The following is a 22,052-nucleotide window of genomic DNA, read 5'->3' as shown; positions in this document are numbered from 1 at the left end:
TTTACCTGTATATATGCCTAGGAGTGGTGTTGCTGGATCATACGGTAGTTCTATTTTTAGTTTTTAAAGAAAACTCCATACTGTTCTCCATGGTGGTTGTACTGTTTTACATTCGCACCAACAGTGTAGACTATACATAGAAAATCCTAAAGATGCTACCATAAAACTACCAGAGCTCATCAATGAATTCAGTAAAGTTACAGGATACAAAATTAATACACAGAAATCTCTCACATTCTTATGCACTGACAATGAAAGATTGGAAAGAGAAATTAAGGAAACAATCCCATTTACCATCAGATCAAAAAAATAAAATACCTAGGAATAAACCTACCTAAGGAGACAGAAAACCTGTACTCTGAAAACAATAAGATGCCAATGAAAGAAATCAAAGATGGCACAAACAGATGGAAAGATATACCATGTTCTTGGATTGGAAGAATCAATATTGTCAAAATGACTATACTACCCAAGGCAATCTACAGATTCAATGTAATCCCTCTCAAATCACCAATGGCATTTTTCACAGAAGTAGAACAAAATTTTTTTTAATTTGTATGGAAACACAAAAGACTCTGAATAGCCAAAGCAATCCTGAGAAAGAAAAACAGAGCTGGAGAAGTCAGGCTCCCTGACTTCAGACTATACTACAAAGCTACAGTAATCAAAACAATATGGTACTTACTCCCTTTATCTTTTAAGCAATGTTTCCTAAGGGGAGAGTTGATAACAGTTTAAGATGATAAAAATGTCAAGTCTCAAAGGAAAGGAATTCTGAAGTGACAGGCAAGAGGGTCGATGATTTTAGTATGCACTCTCCCCTCAAATCATAGCACACATTGGCTTTCTGCTCTTTGTTTTAGCTTTTGTTCCATTAATCTCTCATGAAGCTATAGTCACTGGAATAAGGTATTCATGTTACATCCACACCATGGACTTTTTTTTTTTTTTTTTTTGGCGGTACACAGGCCTTTCACTGTTGTGGCCTCTCCCGTTGCAGAGCACAGGCTCTGGATGCGCAGGCTTAGTGGCCATGGCTCACAGGCCCAGCTGCTCCGCGGCATGTGGGATCTTCCCAGACTGGGGCACGAACCCGTGTACCCTGCATAGGCAAGCGGACTCTCAACCACTGTGCCACCAGGGAAGCCCCACACCATGGACTTTTGAGGTAGTATGGCAGGTGCCTTTCATACACAGGCTTATAAATCCTTACAAGAGCCCCAACAGGTAGGTACCTGGTATACAAAAATGGAAACAGAAATTGCCTTTAAATCTCCTTCCTCCTCTGCCTCCTTTTTTATAACAATGTGGAAACTTAATTAAAGAAAGGATTTACAGATAGGTTAAGTGAATAAGTCACCCAACTAAAAATCATTGGAGCTAAGATTTGAACCTAGAGCTCTTTGGCAGCAAAGTCTGTGCTTTTCCACTTATACTAGTACTTCTCAAACTTTATACAGCCAGACATGAATTCCACAAGCTATTAAAATGACATCCATGATCAAATATGCTTGTGAAACACTGAATGCAGTCAATTTATTTGGAGATTCACAGTGCATATTTAGCAAATTTAGACATTAAGAAGGACTGCTAAATAGAAAAAAAAACTGTTTATTTAGCTTAACCTAGCATTTGAGTTTCTATTTCTTTCCTGGTTTAAACACTTAAAACATTCTCTGTAGGATGAAGAAATGGGGCTCTGCAATGCAGCAGTCAAAACAATGAGAAAACCGGGACAACTGCTAGCCTTAGATAAAAGACCTCCCTGTGGAACTACGTTCACTGTCTGGGTCAGGATGATCTGTTAAAATCTAGAAGGCAGTGTTAGTTATGGTCTTAGGAACAGAAAGTGTCATGTAGGGAAAGGAAAATGTCCTTTAAAAGGGAGAGAGGTCTAGGTGGAAAGGATTCCATGTAGCTGGAAGTAGAGCTACAGTATGCTAAGTGAGCAGGAAGAGGCTGTAATTAAAAATAGAATCGTCAGGTTGTAATTTTATATACAGTTATAATTGGGTCCTTTCTCATTTTTCAGATCAATACCAATAAGAGAGGCTGATTCATTTTCCCAGGGTGACCAACCATCTCAGTTTGCAGGACTTTCAGTCTAAAATTGGAAGAGTCCTGGATAAACCTGGACAGTAGGTAACCCTACATTTACTGAAAAATGATTATTTGTTAAGGTTGTTACTAATACTCAGGTACCACATCCATGTAATCTGAACACATTTTTAAAGTTTGTTAATTTCATCAAGGGAGTTCATTACACGGATAACTGATGGTACAGTTTTTATGTAGAGTAAAGCATTGTCACACGTTAGATGCTAATCATATAGTTTGGGGTTTATCAGGGACCCATCGAATATTTATTCGTAGCAAGTCAGATCAGAGGGCAGTGTAATTAATCTGATATTGGCCCTGTTAGTAAAGTAGGCCTGGCCCAAGGAGAACTGTGCCAATTCGAGGGCTGACAGGATCCACCTGGGAGGCAGGAAAAACTAAGTTTCAAGGTGGCTGCAGCCTCCAGCAAGTGCTCAGCCCCAGAAGTCCATGAATCAAGTTCAGAGAGGTTGACAGCCTGAAGCCAGTTGGCCTATGTAAGAGTAGCAGGGATGTGGGCCCTGAATTGGAATGCAAGGCAAAGCTTCAGCTTCTGGGTAGAACTACCAAGAGCAAAGGTGGACCAGTTCTCAAGGGCAAGGCAAGAGCAGGAGGTGACTGGGAACATCTAGGAGGAGTGAGAGGCAATGTGTGGACCTGCACACAGGGCCTCACACCCATATGTAGGGCAGCCTGCAAGGTGTTTACTTGGATCCCTAGCCTAATCCAAGCCAGTGGACTCCCTTCAAGATATATTTTTTTTAATTTCATTTAATTTTTTTTTATACAGCACATCCTGATTAGTCATCAGTTTTATACACATCAGTGTATGCATGTCAATCCCAATCTCCCAATTCATCCCACTCCCACCCCCCCACACGGCTTTCCCTCCTTGGTGTCCATACATTTGTTCTCTACATCTGTGTCTCAGTTTCTGCCCTGCAAACCGGTTCATCTGTACCATTTTTCTAGGTTCCACATATATGCGTTAATATATGATATTTGTTTTTCTCTTTCTGACTTACTTCACTCTGTATGACAGTCTCTAGATCCATCCACATCTCTACAAATGACCCAATTTCGTTCCTTTTTGTGGCTGAGTAATATTCCATTGTATATATATACCACAACTTCTTTATACGTTCGTCTGTCAATGGCATTTAGGTTGCTTCCATGACCTGGCTATTGTAAAAAGTGCTGCAGTGAACATTGGGGTGCATGTGTCTTTCTGAATTATGGTTTTCTCTGGGTATATGCCCAGTAGTGGGATTGCTGGGTCATATGGTACTTCTATTTTTAGTTCTTTAAGGAACCTCCATACTGTTCTCCATAGTGGTTGTATCAATATACATTCCCACTAACAGTGCAAGAGGGCTCCCTTTTCTCCACACCCTCTCCAGCATTTGTTGTTTATAGATTTTCTGATGATGCCCATTCTAACTGGTGTGAGGTGATACCTCATTGTATTTTTGATTTGCATTTCTCTAATAATTAGTGATGTAGAGCAGCTTTTCATGTGCTTCTTGGCCATCTGTATGTCTTCTTTGGAGAAATGTCTATTTAGGTCTTCTCCCCATTTATGGATTGGGTTGTTTGTTTTTCTAATATTGAGCTGCATGAGCTGTTTATATACTTTGGAGATTAATCCTTTGTCCATTGATTCGTTTGCAAATATTTTCTCCAATTCTGAGTGTTGTCTTTTCCCCTTGTTTATTTATGGTTTCCTTTGCTGGGCAAAAACTTTGAAGTTTCATTAGATCCCATTTGTTTATTTTGGTTTTTATTTCCATTACTCTAGGAGGTGGATCAAAAAAGATCTTGCTGTGATTTATGTCAAAGAGTGTTCTTCCTATGTTTTCCTCTAAGAGTTTTATAATGTCTGGTCTTACATTAAGGTCTCGAATCCGTTTTGAGTTTATTTTTGTGTATGGTGTTAGGGAGTGTTCTAATTTCATTCTTTTACATGTAGCTGTCCAGTTTTCCCAGCACCACTTATTGAAGAGACTGTCTTTTCTCCATTGTATAACCTTGCCTCCTTTGTCATAGATTAGTTAACCATAGGTGCATGGGTTTATCTCTGGGCTTTCTATCTCATTCCATTGATCTATGTTTCTGTTTTTGAGCCAGTACCATATTGTCTTGATTACTGTAGCTATGTGGTATAGTCTGAAGTCAGGGTGTCTGATTCCTCCAGCCCCGTTTTTTCCCTCAAGACTGCTTTGGCTATTCGGGGTCTTTTGTGTCTCCATACAAATTTTAAGATTTTTTGTTTTAGTTCCTTAAAAAACACCATTGGTAATTTGATAGGGATTGCACTGAATCGGTAGATTGCTTTGGGTAGTATAGTCATTTTCACAATATTGATTCTTCCAATCCCACAACATGGTATATCTCTCCATCTGTTGGTATCATCTTTAATTTCTTTCATCAGTGTCTTATAGTTTTCTGCATACAGGTAGTTTGTCTCCCTAGGTAGGTATATTCCTAGGTATTTTACTCTTCTTGCTGCAGTGGTAAATAGGAGTGATTCCTTAATTTCACTTTCAGATTTTTCATCATTAGTGAGTAGGAATGCAACAGATTTCTGTGCATTAATTTTGTATCCTGAAACTTTATCAAACTCATTGATTAGCTCTAATAGTTTTCTGGTGGCATCTTTAGGATTCTCTAAGTATAGTATCATGTCATCTGCAAACAGTGACAGTTTTACTTCTTCCTTTCCCATTTGTATTACTTTTCTTTCTTTTTCTTCTCTGATTGCCATGGCTAGTACTTCCAAAACTATGTTGAATAATAGTGGTGAGAGTGTTCATCCTTGACCTGTTCCTGATCTTAGAGGAAATGGTTTCAGTTTTTCACCATTGAGAATGATGTTTGCTGTGGGTTTGTCATATATGACCTTTATTATGTTGAGGTAGGTTCCCTCTATGTCCACTTTCTGGAGAGTTTTTATCATAAAATGGTGTTGAATTTTGTCAAAAGCTTTTCCTGCATCTATTGAGATGATCATATGGTTTTTATTCTTCAATTTGTTAATATGGTTTATCACATTGATTGACTAATGTATATTGAAGAATCCTGCATCCCTGGGATAAATCCCATTTGATCATGGTGTATGATCCTTTTAATGTGTTGTTGGATTCTGTTTGCTAGGATCTTGTTGAGGATTTTTGCGTCTATATTCATCAGTGATATTGCTCTGTAATTTTCTTTTTTTTTATAGTATCTTTGTCTGGTTTTGGTATCTGGGTGATGGTGGCCTCATAGAATGAGTTTGGGAGTGTTCCTTCCTCTGCCATTTTTTGAACGAGTTTAAGAAGGATGGGTGTTAGCTCTTCTCTAAATGTTTGATAGAATTCACCTGTGAAGCCATCCGGTCCTGGACTTTGGTTTGTTGGAAGATTTTTTTCTTTTTTTTGTGGTATGCGGGCCTCTCACTGCTGTGGCCTCTCCCGTTGCGGAGCACAGGCTCCGGACGCACAGGCTCAGCAGCCATGGCTCACGGGCCCAGCCGCTCCGTGGCATGCAGGATCCTCCCGGACCGGGGCACGAACCCGCGTCCCCTGCATCGGCAGGTGGACTCTCAACCACTGCGCCACCAGGGAAGCCCTTGTTGGAAGATTTTTAATCACAGTTTCAATTTCATTACTTGTGATTGGTCTGTTCATATTTTCTATTTCTTCCTGGTTCAGTCTTGGAAGGTTATACCTTTCTAAGAATTTGACCATTTCTTCCAGGTTGTCCATTTTATTGGCATAGAGTTGCTTGCAGTAGTCTCTTATATTTCTGCGGTGTCTGTTGTAACTTCTTTTTCATTTCTAATTTTATTGGTTTGAGTCCTTTCCCTCTTTTTCTTGATGAGTCTGGCTAAAGTTTTATTAACTCTGTTTATCTTCTCCAAGAACCAGCTTTTAGTTTTATTGATCTTTGCTATTGTTTTCTTTGTTTCTATTTCACTTATTTCTGCTCTGACCTTTATGATTTCTTTCCTTCTACTAACTTTGAGTTTTGTTTGTTCTTCTTTCTCTAGTTCCTTTAGGTGTAAGTTTAGATTGTTTATTTGAGATGTTTCTTGTTTCTTGAGGTAGGATTGTATTGCTATAAACTTCCCTCTTAGAACTGCTTTTGCTGTATCCCATAGGTTTTGGATCATCGTATTTTCACTGTCATTTGTCTCTAGGTATTTTTTGATTTCCTTTTTGATTTCTTCAGTGATCTCTTGGTTATTTAGTAATGTATTGTTTAACCTCCATGTGTTTGTGTTTTTTACTGTTTTTCCCCTGTAATTCATTTCTAATCTCATAGCGTTGTGGTCAGAAAAGTTGCTTGATATAATTTCAATTTTCTTAAATTTACTGAGGCTTGATTTGTGACCCAAGATGTGGTCTATCCTGGAGAAAGTTCCATGCTCACTTGAGAAGAAAGTGTCATCTGCTGTTTTTGGATGCAATGTCCGATAAATATCAACTAAATCTATCTGGTCTATTGTGTCATTTAAAGCTTGTGTTTTCTTATTTATTTTCATTTTGGATGATCAACTGGTGTAAGTGAGGTTTTAAAGTCCTCCACTATTATTGTGTTACTGTCGATTTCCTCTTTTTTAGCTGTTAGCAGTTGCCTTATATATTGAGGTGCTCCTATGTTGGATGCATATATATTTATAATTGTTATATCTTCTTCTTAGAGTGATCCCTTGATCATTGTGGATTGTCCTTCCTTGTCTCTTGTAACATTCTTTATTTTAAAGTCTATTTTATCTGTTATGAGTATTGCTACTCCAGCTTTCTTTTGATTTCCATTTTCATGGAATACTTTTTCCATCCCCTCACTTTCAGTCTGTATGTGTCCCTAGGTCTGAAGTGAGTCTCTTGTAGACAGCATATAGATGGGTCTTGTTTTTGTATCCATTCAGCAAGCCTGTGTATTTTGGTTGGATCATTTAATCCATTGATGTTTAAGGTAATTATTGATACGTATGTTCCTATTATCATTTTCTTAATTGTTTTGTGTTTGTAGGTCCTTTCCTTCTCTTGTGTTTCCCACTTAGAGAAGTTCCTTTAGCATTTGTTGTGGAGCTGGTTTGGTGGTGCTGAATTCTCTTAGCTTTTGCTTGTCTGTAAAGCTTTTGATTTCTCCATCGAATCTGAATGAGATCCTTTCTGGGTAGAGTAATCTTGGTTGTAAGTTCTTCCCTTTCATCACTTTAAGTATATCATGCCATTCCCTTCTGGCTTGTAGAGTTTCTGCTGAGAAATCAGCTGTTAACCTTATTGGAGTTCCCTTGTATGTTATTTGTCGTTTTTCCCTTGCTGCTTTCAGTAATTTTTCTTTGTCTTTAATTTTTGCCAATTTGATTACTATGTGTCTTGGTGTGTTTCTCCTTAGGTTTATCCTGTATGGGACTCTCTGCACTTCCTGGACTTGGGTGGCTACTTCCTTTCCCATGTTAGGGAAGTTTTCGACTATAATCTCTCCAAATATTTTCTCGGGTCCTTTCTCTCTCTCTTCTCCTTCTGGGACCCGTATAATGCGAATGTTGTTGCGTTTAATGTTGTCCCAGAGGTCTCTTAGGCTGTCTTCATTTCATTTTATTCGTTTTTCTTTATTCTGTTCTTCAGCAGTGCATTCCACCATTCTGTCTTCCAGGTCACTTATCCGTTCTTCTGCCTCAGTTATTCTGCTATTGATTCCTTCTAGTGTAGTTTTCATTTCAGTTATTGTATTGTTCATCTCTGTCTGTTTGTTCTTTAATTCTTCTAGGTCTTTATGTTAAACATTTCTTGCATCTTCTCAATCTTTTCTCCATTCTTTTTCCGAGATCCTGGATCATCCTCACTATCATTATTCTGAATTCTTTTTCTGGATGGTTGCCTATCTGCACTTCATTTAGCTGTTTTTCTGGGGTTTTATCTTGTTCCTTCATCTGGTACATAGCCCTCTGCCTTTTCATCTTGTCTATCTTTCTGTGAATGTGGTTTTTGTTCCACAGGCTGCAGGATTGTAGTTCTTCTTGCTTCTGCTGTTTGCCCTCTGGTGGATGAGGCTATCTAAGGGGCCTATGCAAGTTTCCTGGTGGAAGGGAGTGGTGGTGGGTAGAGCTGACTGTTGCTCTGGTGGGCCGACCTCAGTAAATCTTTAATCCACTTGTCTGTTGATGGGTGGGGCTTGGTTTCCTCCCTGTTGGTTGTTTCGCCTGAGGCAACCCAACACTGGAAACTACCTGGGCTCTTTGGTGGGGCTAATGGTGGATTCTTGGAGGGCTCACGCCAAGGAGTACTTCCCAGAACTTCTGCTCCCAGTGTCCTTGCCCCCACGGTGAGCCACAGCAACCCCCCGCGTCTGCAGGAGACCCTCCAACACTAGCAGGTAGGTCTGGTTCAGTCTCCCCTGGGGTCACTGCTCCTTCCCCTGGGTCCTGATGTGCACACTACTTTGTGTGTGCCCTCCAAGAGTGGAGTCTCTGTTTCCCCCAGTTCTGTCGAAGTCCTGCAATCAAATCTCAGTAGCCTTCAAAGTCTGATTCTCTAGGAATTCCTCCTTCCGTTGCCAGACCCCCAGGTTGGGAAGCCTGATGTGGGTCTCAGAACCTTCACTCCAGTGCGTGGACTTCTGTGGTATAAGTGTTCTCCCTTCTGTGAGTCACCAACCCAGCAGTTATGGGATTTGATTTTACTGTGATTGCGCCCCTCCTCCCATCTCATTGTGGCTTCTCCTTTGTCTTTGGATGTGGGGTATCTTTTTTGATGAGTTCCCGTGGCTTCCTGTCAATGATTGTCCAGCAGCTAGTTGTGATTCTGGTGTTCTCGCAAGAGAGAGAGCGAGCACGTCCTTCTACTCCGCCATCTTGGCTCCTAATCCAGTTTCTGCTTTATAACAAAGTGAATCCGCTATACCTATCCCTTCAAGACATTTAATATCAAACTTCTCATGACTGTAAAGAGATCAAGTGCCCCAGGCTTTTAAAATACTTCCTGCCTGAGAAGGGCAAGATTGAACCTATAGATGGGAAGATCATTAGAACCAGCCAGTGGCAGACAAGAAAAGAGGAAATAGGGTCAACTAATTGTCAGGTGCAGTGACTGCTCATTCAATTACGGATGACTTGGAACTTCTGGGAATTAAGCAGAGAAACCAACTTTGAAGTCACGGTAGTCTTCAACCCACTCAATTTGTGAGAAATGTACGTGGAACACCCATTAATACTGTGTTTGCATACGTTACCCTCTTCAACATCCCTTTTAAGTTCTTCTGGAGAACAGATGCTTGCTGTGGGTAGGATTTCTCATAGAGAAAGCTTGGAGAATGTGGGACTTGGGCATGGAGCTCCAAGTCATCTCACATCAGGGCAAATGTAAGTGGTTGCTTTATTCTTAAAGAAAGAAGAAATGTTCATTCTCTAAGTCTGTGAGTCTGTTTTGCAAATAAGTTCATTTGTATCATTTTTTTAAGATTCAGCATATAGGTGATATCATATGATATTTGTCTTTCTCTGTCTGACTTACTTCACTCTGTATGATCATCTCCAGGTCCATCCATGTTGTTGCAAATGGTATTTTTTCATTCTTTTTATTGGCTCAGTAATACTGCATTGTATACATGTACCACATCTTTATCCATTCCTCTGTCAATTTAAAATTGAATTTAAAATGAATGTAGAATCCAGACTAAGTATATTCCAGCCAGGTGTGTTATGTCCAGAACAACTGTAAATGAAGCTCACCATATTGAAATCATGACAAAATTGAACCTATTTGATTCTTGAAGGTTTTGTTACATAGGAGGCATACAAAAAGATTCACTGTGGTTTTATTAAAGGGAAAATGAGAAATATCAACTGAGGGCATAATGATTTCACCAGGAGTAGGAGAAGAGATAGCAGAATCTGAGTTTAAATATGGCACATGTGTCAACTGTATAGAATTTCAGAAGCAAAAGAAGACACTCACCACAAGCTTCTAGATTACAGGCAGAAATCTGTGGAATAGATTTATTTACCTATAGCAGGAATAAGCATTTAATTATTGTAAAGGATTACAGAGGATATTTGAAATAATACAACTTCTCACTACAAAATGCATTGCAACTGGTCACCTACAAACTCTCTAGAAAAGATGGTAAAAAAAGGGGGGGGGGAACTTGGCAAAGCTGTCCTCCTTATTATTTATCATGTAGGACCTCTTTTACAAAGAAGGTAGTGGTCTGTTTATTTTCCAGTTAAAAAATGAAAGAGTTACACTCTGAAATTTCAGTCTTGGAGTTCATGGTCCTGCATATCTTCTGAACCTACATATAAACATCTGATTTGAAGTAGGCTGGTGTTGAATTATGATGCCAAGAAGAGTGCCACCACACTCTAAAACTTTGCAAAATGAAAGCCCGTGTAAAGTCCCTGTTAAAATATTACCTTTTTTCAGTAGGGCATCTTATAGAACATTTCAAATGACTGGAGGGGAAATAAAGAGATTAATCACTTTATAAGCACCAATTAATGTGCATCTATATGCTATTGGTGTCTTACTGGACAATCAATTTTTAAAAAGTTTCTAGGACTTACATTGCCATGCTTCCGCTAATGACTGTTTATTATTTCCTGGCTTAACTACTCACTGATTTATATCTTTAAAGCAAAGTCCTAACAATTATTTCTTTTACTTGAAAGTACAATTTCAGATTTAATACTCTCTGGTCAGTTTCTCTGAAAGGGAAGATCTAGAAACAAAGAAGTGGTATAATTTTCCAAAAATGACCCTGTAGATTAAGTTATAAGTGGGATTTCTTTGGGTAGCAACTTTCCAGATCTCCTTCCTACACCCCTGGGCTTACCCTGTTATTCAATTATTATTCTATTAAGCTCACTTTTTGCTCCTCTTTTTAATATGGATAATGTTAGGATTTTCCTGTCTTTTTGGCTCTCCTCATGTACTTTCTCTGGACCATCTCCTCAATAGCCATTACTTCAAATGACATCTCTAAACCAATGGCACTAAATGTATAGCGCTACCCAAGACTTTCTCTAAAGCTCTTAACTGCCTTATTGACACCTTCCCTGGGAGATTTCAGTCATCTCAAACTTGACATCTCCAAAACTGAACTGGCCATCATCTGCTTCTCTCTGTTCTCTATTTCAGGAAGTGGCACCACCACCCAACACCTACCAGTTGGCCAGGCCAGAAAGTTATGTTTGAAGCCTCTCTCTCCTTTTTCTTTTTTGGCTGCACCGTGTGGCCTGTGGGATCTTAGTTCCCCGACTAGGGATTGAACCCAGGCCCTTGGCACTGAGAGCCTGGAGTCCTACCCACTGGACCACCAGGGAAGTCCCCAGGCCAGAAATTTATGAATTATCTTAGACTTTACTCTCCCTGTAGAATGACCCTCTACAACAAGTATTGCTCACAGTCTACTGTGAAGTTCCCGACAAGTCCCCTCTGGCCACATGTGGCTCCGGATGGCTCCCAATCATCCATCTCACACTGGGTGAGGTCATTAAATGTCTCTTGCGGTGCTAAAGCTGCATGAAGGTCTGGAGTGAGGTGAGAGGGGATGTCCCCACTATCCTCTGGGTCATGGTGTCTTAAAAGCCAAATCAAGCTTCCAACTCCTCTCTCTCCCTCTCCAACCCCCTCCTTCACCTCCTTCATCCAGTTATGATTCACGATGCTGAGCAGAAGACAGCTACCAAAGTGTACTGAGAATCATTCCTATATTCTAACTGCAGATATGTTTCTGGAAACAGTATAGAGGATCCTCAAAAAATTAAAAATAGAACTTCCCTATGATCCAGCAATTCTACTACTGGATATTTATCCAAAGAAAATGACAATACTAATTTGTAAAGATATATGCACCCGTATGTCCACTGCAGCATTATTTACAATAGCCAAGGTATGGAAGCAACCTAAGTATTCATCGATGGATGAATGGATAAAGAAAAAAATATATATATAAAATGCAATAGTATTCAGCCATAAAAAGAATGAAATCTTGCCATTTGCGATAACATGATAATATGAGTGGACCTGGATGGTATTATGCTAAGTGAAATAAGTCAGAGAAAGATAAGTACCATACAATTTCACTTATATGTGGAATCTGAGAAACAAAGCAAACAAACAAAACAAAGTAGAAACAGACTCATAGATACAGAGAACAAACTGGTGATCGCCAGAGGGGAGGGGAATGGGGGTTGGGCAAAATACATGAGGAGGATTAAGAGGTACAAACTTCCAGTCATAAAATAAATAAGTCATGGGGATATAAGGTAAAGCATAGGGAATATAGTCAATAATACTGTAATCACTTTGTAAGGTGAAAGATAGTTACTGGACTTACACTGTTGTGATCAATTTGTAATGTATATAAATGTCAAATCACTCCGTTGTGCGCTTGAAACTAATATAATGTTGTATGTCAACTATACTTCAATTTAAATTTTTTTATTTGAAAAACAAGACAGTTCTGAGTTCTCCAAAAGACGCTTTGGGATATCCCTTTGTACACTTCCAGGATGTCTGAACCCAGTTTAGGCTCAGGCTGGGATATCAATCATCTACTTAGACAAATGATATGTGCAGCCTGAGATTCTAGACAACTCCTGAATGCCTTTATTTACCAGGTCTGGGACTGTAATTTGAGGAGCTGCCTGAAAACCACTGTTCACTTGTCAAAAAACGGCAGTTCAAGTTCATAACATTTGGAAAGTGTTTTGGCATTTACATAAAGAAGTCAGAAAGAGGCTCCCTTCCCATGGTCCCTGCACCTAAGGCTCTTTGCTAAACAAACGTGCTGTTTGAGAGGTATGGTTTTTTAAGCCCTCTGCCCACTAGAAAAGAGGACTTTGATCACCCAGTTTGTATAATGTGGTCTTGAGGCAGCAAAAACTTGTCCCTGTGGCCCTGCTGAACAAGGGTTGAGTCACCCACCCAGTGGGGAAATGTGTTTCAACCAGTTTCCAAGGGATTGTTTTCTTCAGTGACCATCCTAAGTGTTATACTACTCTCATGAAACAAAAGGCCTGAGAATTTTTTCTGACATTTTTGTGTGGAAGATAACTTAAGCTTTGCAGAAATTTGTGGCTCATTTCAGAAAGAGTCTGCCCTTTTGTACTAACTAGTATGCATCGTCTTCAATGCCTCAGACGTTTAGAGAAGCATTGAACTTATGATATTATCTGATTAAATGAATGAAAATCTAAGAGTGCAACCAACTAAAATTTGGCTTTTTGCCGATAAGCCCACTTGAATCACAATACTTTCAGAGGTCATTCCTTTTTCCCTCCCTACTCCTTGGGGTCAAGGTCAGCATATTTTTTTTCTTACATTCTACTACTTCCTCTTCTTTTTTCTTTTTCATCCTGAGAGTGATGGGAGCAAGTTGATATTTTAGAAGGACCAGCCCAGTATCTGAGAGGAGGATGGATGGGAGGGGGGACTGGAACAGGGAATTAGGCTGGGGACAGATGCCAAATCCAGACAAGCTGAGAGCCTGGCTGAGAGAGGACTGCAGGGCCATGTCAGTAGGCTCAGGTGTGGGAGGAACCAGGACAGCTCTGCTCGGCACAAGTGTGGCTTATGGAGATGGATGGGGGTAGATGGGGAGGAGGGAGTTGCTGGTGTTGAGATGCCTTTGGGACGTCCAAGGAAAGTGCTCAGAGACAATTGTCTTGGAGGGTCTGGTGTCTGTGAAGCATCTGGGTTTTATTCCCTAAAACAGATCTGAACTTCCCCACAAGTCCCTAAGCACTGGGTAGCCAGGGTGGAGGGTGTAAGGGAAAGCCAGTCAATACGTAAACATCACCGTTTTTCTTACTAGTTTGAATTATTCAAACCCTTTGGGTCAGTGCTCGGTCTTCGTTTGGTATTTTAAAATGTAATTTAATTTTCTTTATTTTTCTCTTCCTTATGAAATCCATAGCTTCTGATTATATGAGAGTCCGCCCCCATCTCTGTCTCTGTTGGTCACTTTATTGTCTCCCTGTTTTTGAGGAGGAAAGGGAAGGTCCATGTGCCCAGAGAATAGAGAGCTAGAGGAGGGTCTCTGCCAGGTGAGTCTGGGATGTCACAGGGGCCGGATCATAATGACCTGGTGAGCTGTATTGAGAACTTTGCTCCTTATTCTAAGAGAAATCAGAAGCCTTTTAAGGGTCTTAAAAGGGTGAAACAATACCTGATGTGTTTTTTTAAAGACAAAGACAATGCAAAGAATGGAACTGAGCGAGGCAGGAGCAGATGTGGGAGAGCAGTTAGAGGCCAAGGCAATAGGTAGGGCAAGAGGATGACAGTGGCAACTGTGGTGACAGTGAAGGTGGAAAAGTGTTAGGAGAAAAAGTGGGCAGAACTTGGGGATTGTTTAGATGGGGGTTCGTAAAAGAGAGAGAGAAATCTAGCATGATTCCAAGGTTTCTGCGAAAAGCAACAGAGGGCACGGTGGTAGTTGCCTGCGAGAGATGAGGAAGAAGAACAGGCTTGGTGGAGTGAGGGTTCCCCCAGGTTTCCGCACCCGTGACTCTCCCACACCTGCCTGGCCAGTTCGAACTGCCGCCGCCGTTCGCACACAGTCAACTGTGGCAACGGAGATAATTGGGCCTCTGGCTCCACAACTCACGCATATTATCCACCCTCAGCTGGGCCTCCTGGCTTTTTGGAAAGATTTGTGTTAATTTCAAATTAAATCTTTTTCTGTTCCTCATATGAAGTTTTAAAACCATTTTTACTCTTTCCATATTTCCAGTTCTATCTTCCCTTCTCAGTTTTAGCAAACTACCTTGCCTCTTAATTTACTTAAAAATGTAGAGGCCAAATGATGTGATTTTCCTCAAATTTTCTTACGTCCATTTTAAAACTTCTCTAAACCTTCATTTGTTCTCTTTTCTTTCTTTCCTCAGTGGGAGAAATGTCCCTGTCCCCTTCCTAAGCTTTTTTTCTCCACCTGTGTTCCCATACCACACCATTCCACTTTTTCTGGAACATTATCTCTTAGACTATCCCCAATCTCATATCTCATGTTGAAGGAAATAGTGTTTTTCTCTGAGTCCAGTATTTATACACTCAATGTAGAAAATTTGGAAGATACAGAAAGGAACAAAGATGAATGCAAAAACCACCTACCATCTCATACAACAGAGAAAACCACTCTTGATTTCTAATTTTTTAAAAAAATTTCTCTTGCTACTGCTCCCTCCCCTCAGCCTGAAAACATGTTCAATTCTCTTATTTCTTCTCTTGGTTTTCCTATTTCAGTTAGTGGTATTAGATTTTTAATCTTATTATCTTTTATTCAGGCAAGGTAGACAATAGGGAATCATGTCTGAGGCTTCACTTTCCTCAATTCAACATAAAATTCTGCTGATAATATCATACTGATTCCTTACTTGTGTCAGGCACATCGCTAAGTACATTAGCTGCGTTTTCCCAATCAATCTTTCAGTGCACTGCATTATTTTTGTTTTATATGTAAGAAAAAAGAAACTTTGGGGCTCACAGCTAAGTGATAAAGTCACAGTTTGAACTCAAGCCTGTTTATTTCCAAAGCTGGTGTCTTGATGTCTTTTCAGTTTGTCCTGTCCTGTCTTTTTCCACTGCTGTTGCTCTAGCTCACATCATCACAGTGGAAGCTCTGTTAACAGATCCCCAATTAGCCAAATCCCCTCATTAACAGCCCTTTCCGATCCTCTTTCACACTCATCACTGGAGACTAGTAGGAGATTGTCTGCTGCACTAAACTTTCCTGCTCCCGTCAATTTAGTTGTATGTTTACCAAGAAACAGTTGTATCTTGTTCGCAAGCCAGTCAATGCAGTTGTACTTTTCAATATGTTACAGCCTTTAATTAAATATTATGTAAACCAATGAAACCTGAGTGTGAAAGAGAGCTGTTCCTATGAAAACTAAGTTGTAATTCTTTGGGAAGACTTGGTGAGAGTGAGTGGCTGAAAATATTATAATTCAAATAAGTATGAGAAAGGTGAACCAAACAGAATTGGGAAAAGTTTGTAAACATGTCTTTAAGATTCTGCACTCTGCTCTTTGCTGCAATTTAGAGAAATGGAAACATGAGTGTGGCTCACGTAAGAAAAATGATATAATTCCAATTAACAAACTGATGCTCAGAGGAAGGGCCGTGGCACTCTATTATACAACTGCTGGATGAGGGTACTCATATATGTCTTAGGTTAAAAATATAATCTCTAAGGAAAGTGTATATATCTTTTCTTAATTCCCTACTTGTTAAAGCAAATGACTGATCAAATTCAGTCCCTGACTTCATTTAATGGGAGACCTTTCACCGTATCTCCCATTATCTCCCAAATAGTAACAGCACGTTTTATCTGATCCCCTAGCCTTCAGTCATCATTTTCTCCATTCAGTTAACAAATATTTGTAGGAGCCTACTAATTACCACCATTACCTTCTTAAAACTCAGATCTAAGCCTCTCACTCCTCTACTCACAATAACTCAATGCCTTTCCATTGTCTCCATAATGAAGCTAAAATTACTTAGCAGAATATTAAAGACCTGCAGGGATCTGATTTCCACCCCCCTTTTTAGCTTCGGCTTCTTAACATAGCGCTTCACAGCACTTTAACCTCATCACTCACACCCTGGCTGTTGCCCAAACACACGACACCTTTCAGCATTCATCCTGAGAGAGGCTGGGGTGAACTTTATATTTGCATTCCTCATCAATTTACTCATTATAGAAAATAGTAGTTGATGGTGAGAAATAGATTGTTCATAGAAATTACATATTACAGAAAATGCTAAAAGCATCGGAATAAATTTTGCTGAATACACTTCAAGTTGTAAAGTCAAGAGTATCTCGCAATTATACTCTGGGGGTGGAGGTGGGGGAGGGTTAACTTGTCTTGAAATAAGCAGTTTAGATTTCCCTTATACATAAGATAATTTAGTAAAGGTTAAAAAGTCTGCATAGAAATGATGACTTGACTTTCCTTATCCAGTTGTCCAGTCAGGAAAAATATCTACTTCCTAGGTGACAAATATCAGTGGACGGTTGTCATGACTGTCCTCCATCTTTTGTCCCTCTCATTCACATTCTTTCCCTGGGAGTCTTACTCCTGTGGGCTGTCTCGGCTGCCACTACTGCAGAGAACTCTGTAAGTGTCCATCTCAGCTAGGGCACCTCTGTCAGTTCCACTCTTCTGTTTCCCATTGCCGTTGTGTATTTTCCATGGCAAAACACCATCCAACACACCAGAGTTTAAAATGGAACTTTCCCGGGACTTCCCTGGTGGCGCAGTGGTTAAGAATCTGCCTGCCAATGCAGGGGACACGGGTTTCAGGCCTCGTCTGGGAAGATCCCACATCCCGCAGAGCAACTAAGCCTGTGCACCACAACTACTGAACCTGTGCTCTAGAGCCCACGAGCCACAACTACTGAAAGCCCCGCGCCTAGAGCCCATGCTCCACAACAAGAGAAGCCACCACAGTGAGAAGCCCGCGCACCGCAACGAAGAGTAACCCCTGCTTGCGGCAACTAGAGAAAGCCCGCGTGCAGCAACGAAGACCCAACGCAGCCAAAAATAAATAAATAAATATTTTAAAAAATAAAATAAAATGGAACTTTCCCAGCAAACTCACTTTCCCCCACTTTCTGTCTGGGGGACCACCACCTCAAGGTTTGGGAGTGATCTCTTTTTCTCTGGGGGATCTGTTTTGCTCTTTGCTCTTCCTTAGGCCACTGTTGCCCATTATTTCTTCCTATAAAGGTTGAATGATTAAGGGCTTTGAAAACTGTAAGCATACTTGCCCCTTTACTGTCAAACTTCTTGAAATATTTGTCCACACTCACTGTATTTATGTTGTTACTTCCTGTTCACTTCTCAACCCAGTGTAATACGGCTTCTGCCCCCAAACTTTTACTGAAGCTGTTTGCATCAAGGTTGCCAATTACTGCCCTGGTGCTACATTTGATAGATGTGCCTCCGTTGTCAACCTAATTCCTTGTAGACTTTGATATTTAGACCATTTCTTCTACTTGAAATAAATCTTCCCCTCAGCTTCTGTGACCCTTCTTTATCTCACAGGCTACTTCATCATATTGTTCTTTTTAGGCTCCTTTCTCCTGCCTTTTAAAAAGTGTGTCTGTTCTTCAGAGTCCTGAGTCTTCTTGTCTCCTCCCTCTATGCCCTCCTGTAAGCAACCTCATCAATTTCCATGGCTTTCCTTACCACCTCTATGTCCACGACCACCAGCTCTGATTCTCCAGCCCTGTTCTCCACCTGAGCTCTCAAGATGCGCTTATCTAACTGCCTCTTGAATATTCCACATACACATCGACATCAACCTGCCTGGGCCTGAATTTACAAAAATGCAAACAAATACTCCTTTTTCTCTTTCTTTTTTCTTAGCGAATGGTACCACTGATCATCCAGTTACTCAAGCCTGAAACAAAGATACCAGTCTTGACTTCTCTTTCTTCTTTATTCCCTAATCAATATCAAGGTTGTCAATTCTACTTTTGAAATATTTCTTAAATTCCACCACTTTTTCCATCCTTTCTGCACTATTATGGTTCAACCCACGATGATATCTCACATCGATTTCTGCAGCAGTCTCTAAACGGGTTCCCTGCCTCCATGCTGGCCCCTCTCGAATCTGTTCTCCAGGCTGCAGCAAAATTCCTCTTTCTAAGCATCCAAACTTAATCACATGGCTTCCCAACTCTCCTGTTCGTGTGTCTCCACACTGCCCTCGACATTAATTCTAATCTCTCTCACATGGTTTAAAGGGCCCTTTAGTGATCAAGCCTGCTCACCACTGAAGCTCCATCTTTTGCTACCCACCCATTCCTTCTGCGGTGCTTCTCTAAGTTCCCAGACTGTGTCAATTCTCTACCTGTGGACTCCGGCCATCCCCAAGAACCTACTCCTCTCTAATCAGGCTCTCCTCTCTGCTTATGATCTCTGCACCCTCCCCCCTGAAATTTATTCATCCAACATACTTTTTGAACAGTAACTATGCACCAGGCATCGTTCCCCATGCTTAGACCACAGCAGGGAGCAAAGCGGGCACATCGCTGAGTTCACGAGGCTCAGAGTCCACTGGACACTCAGAGAAGCCAACCTAGGCCATTGCAGTCCTTTGAAATAAGAGGGGACACCGGGAGCTCCAAGAGCCTCGATGAGGGCATCTCACTCAGGCTGGGAGCAGGAAGCTTCCTAAGGGCAGTGTTATTTAGAGTGTTAGACCTGAGACAACATAGAAAGGTAAGAAGCCAGGGAGTTTGTGAAAGACCTCAAAATGCAATCTTATGTCTTCTGCCTTTTCTTCTCCCTTCTCACTCCTCTAACTCTGGTCCCTCTCCACATCCCACTACCTCCATTGTTTAAATAAACACTTTTTTCCTTCACTTGTGGCATCCGTTTTTCATGCAGACGTTCCCAGCTCTTCAGCAAACCCACCAGCTCCCTTTCTTCAAGTCTCCCCTCAAGGCGAAGATGAGGAAGCCTCATCCCTTTATTGAAGCCCCATCATCCATCTCTTGGACAAAGCTATCAGCTAATTTACAGCTAACGAAGGGCATGCCCAGATGTTCTCTTTTTATCCTTCTGCTGTACACGTTTTTCCAATCGTCCATTTGTCTGATCATGTTTCCTAATTGTCTACAATGTCAAATTGTCTATAAGAAATGGGCAACCCATGATCTCCCCTCCAAAATAATACAGCACAGATCAGGTTAAGAAGCCTTACCTGTGATTGGTCAGTGGCTGCAGGTGACTCTGCCTTGCATCAGGAATGTCATTGTTTTCCTCACTCACTACAGCCTGAAGATGTGGCAACAGGGCTGGTGCTGATGTATAGAAGGAAGCTAATCATTTCATTCTTTTGTTGGAACATTTTCCTACCCACTTGCAAATAATCTTCCCTTTCCTTTAACAGCTTCTCTCTGAAGACACCAACAATAGCACTTTCATGAGGAGAGCTGCGGTCGGAGCCCAGGAGGAGACAACGGAAGGCTGGGACCAGGGGTCTGGGCTAGAGGTCAGTGTCCACTGGCTTCTGGCTAACTAGCTACCAGTCTCTCCAAAGGGAGCTCTTAACAGAGGCAGATGGAGACTTCCATTTAATTCCATGTGGTATAAAAAAAATGTAATTGTTTCACCCATAAAGGCAGTCATGTTTCTGTAACAATGGCTTCATTCAGGGCTGTCGAGAGTCATTACTGCCAGTTCTTTTGGGGACTTTATGAGCAATCATCTTCTAGGTCTGAAGCAAAAGAAGAATCAGAACACAAGGCTCTCTTTTTCCATTTTTGTTTTCAAAATATAAAAAGAGACATCACCTGAGTGCTTTAATCATGAGCACCTTTGTGATGACAGTGGAAGCGGGGGGTGCTCTATGCATCTCTGACCTGTAAAGTCTTAGCACTTTAATCACTTCTGATGCCCTTTCACAGAGAAATTAACAGGTCAATAAAGACAAGTCATAGGAGGGGCAGGTAATAAACCAAGATGTGGATACTGTTACATACCGTATGGCAACTCTTGATAATACAGAATGGCTGGAAATTTCAAGAAAAGGCTCATCCATTCTGAGAGAGATTCTATGTCTATTGTTCTCTAACATTTCCAGTATACATTTGGAAATTTAAGAGCAGAGCTGCCATATGTGGGATCTGATCAGAGGGGTGAGTAGGGCTGAAATCAGACAGGTTCCTTGGCCAGCAAGCCTTACACCCTGACTTCCTCTAATTCATATATATGGGCTAGTGGAAGCTCTGTTTCAGAGAGTAGATAATAGAAAATTAACAAATAATCTAAATATTCAATAGTAAGATACTGGTTGAAAAATAAATATAAAATCATTGGGACTTCCCTGGTGGCGCAGTGGTTAAGAATCCGCCTGCCAGTGCAGGGGACATGGGTTCGATCCCTGGTCTGGGAAGATCCCACATGCCGCGGAGCAGCTAAGCCCGTGCGCCACAACTACTGAGCCCATGCGCTACAACTACTGAAGCCCACATGCCTAGAGCCCGTGCTCCACAACAAGAGAAGCTACTGCAATGAGAAGCCAACACACCACAACTCTCGCAGCAACTAGAGAAAGCCCGCTTGCAGCAATGAAGACCCAACACAACCACAAATAAATTTTAAAAAATCATTAAACAAGATCATTAAAGCAATGGTATATATGAATATAACTACATGGAAAAGCAGTTTAAAAATAGAATATAATATATAACCCCATTTTGTGAAAGAAATATATGTAAATACACAGAAATACAAACATATACTATATATGTGTATATGTATACAGTCATAAAGTCTATCTATTTATCTATTCAGGAAAAAAAATTGGAAGACACACCAAAACGTTGACTGCAGTTGTCTTCATCTGGTAAGTTTTTGAGAGACGTGACTTTTTTCTTCTGCTGAAGAAAGTGTACTAACTGTGTGTGTGTGTGTGTGTGTGTGTGTGTGTGTGTGTGTGAGTGAGAGAGAGAGAGAGAGAGAGAGATGGTTATTTTTTATGTGATTAAAAAAAAGTTAAAACCCCAAATAATGGATTGGGGCTTAAAAAATAACAACTAATAATATCAATAGTTACTTTAAAAGAGATAATTGTGAACTAGAAACCTGAAATAGTGTTTAAAACTACCTGGGCAAGTTAAAAAGAAAGTCTATATGGTCTGAGGACAAAGTATTATTGACTGTTTGATTTGTCAGTTTTCCAACTGTAATAACTGTGGCTTTATGACAACATTTTCATAAGCCAAAAATAGCTGTTAAAGTGAATCATCAGTTTAGAAAGGTAATTATAAAGTAATTCCACCTCTGATATTGATTGCGTTCAACAATTCCATTCAGAAGAGTAATATTATATTCCCTTTAAGCCATTTGTTACTACAACATTCAAAGAGATATAGTGTATAAAGGAATTATATATTTTGGACTCTGCATTAGTTTTATTAGGAAAATGGGGGAAAGGAGGTGTGTT

The 22,052-nt window shown here is 40.5% G+C and overlaps 1 long non-coding RNA gene across 2 annotated transcripts in view; it reads left to right on the top strand.

Moving 5' to 3' along the window:
• Positions 1-21,799, top strand: part of LOC149747966 (uncharacterized) — a 298,930-nt gene extending 277,131 nt beyond the window's left edge. For both annotated transcript variants that reach the window (XR_016394885.1, XR_016394886.1), the window contains 2 exons: positions 19,995-20,096; positions 21,401-21,799. This is a non-coding gene — a long non-coding RNA (uncharacterized LOC149747966). The remainder of the gene's footprint in view (positions 1-19,994; positions 20,097-21,400) is intronic.
• Positions 21,800-22,052: the final 253 nt, after the last annotated feature.

Source organism: Delphinapterus leucas, chromosome 11 (assembly GCF_059928025.1).
Source record: "Delphinapterus leucas isolate spDelLeu-1000000601 "Yukka" chromosome 11, BTC_Dleu_Yukka2, whole genome shotgun sequence".
Classification (NCBI taxonomy): Eukaryota; Metazoa; Chordata; class Mammalia; order Artiodactyla; family Monodontidae; genus Delphinapterus; species Delphinapterus leucas.
Note: the sequence above shows the minus strand (reverse complement) of the source record. Positions and strands in the feature narration are given on the sequence as shown.